At 39.4% G+C, this 1,072-nt stretch overlaps 1 protein-coding gene across 1 annotated transcript in view; it reads right to left on the bottom strand.

Annotated features, from left to right (window-relative positions):
• The window catches only part of LOC112162516 (small conductance calcium-activated potassium channel protein 1), a 12,968-nt gene extending 11,924 nt beyond the window's left edge, over positions 1-1,044 (bottom strand). Inside the window, exon 1 of the mRNA XM_036214288.1 lies at positions 808-1,044. The gene's annotated coding sequence lies outside the window, so the exon portion shown is untranslated. The remainder of the gene's footprint in view (positions 1-807) is intronic.
• Between the last annotated feature and the right edge of the window lie 28 nt (positions 1,045-1,072).

Raw genomic sequence — 1,072 nt, forward strand, 5'->3', positions numbered from 1 at the left:
AGGAGATCCATCAGGATTGATGTTTTTTCCAACATAAAAACTTCTTTTGGCAGACTTCTGATTTTCACCAGAACAAATAAATTAATTTATTCATTTTCAATCCGAGATCTTCAGTAAAAACGTTTCTCCGCATCAGAAATAATGTGTCCTCCTCACGGCGGCCTGCAGATCAGAGAAAAAACTGATTAACTGAAATCAGGAGATCAATACAGTTACTGCTGTGGATTGATCCCTAAAAAACTTCAGGATCAATGAGTTAATGAGTCACCTTAAATACCTCGTTATCATCAGGCGGGCCTTTAAAACACTAAATTAATCGTTAATCTCGTTCTTTAAGAGCTTTTTATTGACCAGGAAAAAAGTATGAATAAAACTGGTTTAAAATCCTCAGAGGTGTGAACATAGTTTTCTGTTTTTAAATGAATTAGATACATTTGGTAAGAATCAGTTTTGAACACATTTCTACAAACTGCAGAATCATAAAAGTTATTGAATTGTTGCTTTTTTATTTATTTTGCCTGAAAATCCTTCTGAGGTTTTGTTTTCTGTGGAATCATCAAAGGTGATCTGAGATTTGAAATCTTCATCTTTAAAACAACAAAACCGTGTTGATGAATCACTCGTCGAAGGTCACTGTTGTTGGAATGAAGTTTAAGCCTCAAAAATCAGAAAATAAATCAATACATAAAACGTTTGATTGATTTTCATCCATTTAGTTACTCTGGACGTTCGTTCTTCATTTCCAGCTGTGATGATTTGTTGGATTTTCTTTAGACCTGAGAGGAACCAATCAGAGGAGATCTTCACCTCTCAGGATCAATCAGAGGAGATCGGTTTGGTAGATAGGATCCATTCAGTGCAGTCCTTCCAAACCAGCAGCAGCTGTGATGGGGGTCCCTCAGTCAAACAGGAGGCTGATGGTCATCCTGGGGGGTCGGCGTGATGGCGGCGGCGCAGACTCTCAGCTCAGATGGATGTCATTGTTCTCCTGTGAGTTCCTCCTCAGTAATGTGGCTTTAATTCACTGCGCTCCTCTTCATCCTCTCTAATGGTCCCCCCCCCCGCCTGCTGC

This window comes from Oryzias melastigma, linkage group LG11, assembly GCF_002922805.2.
Source record: "Oryzias melastigma strain HK-1 linkage group LG11, ASM292280v2, whole genome shotgun sequence".
Classification (NCBI taxonomy): Eukaryota; Metazoa; Chordata; class Actinopteri; order Beloniformes; family Adrianichthyidae; genus Oryzias; species Oryzias melastigma.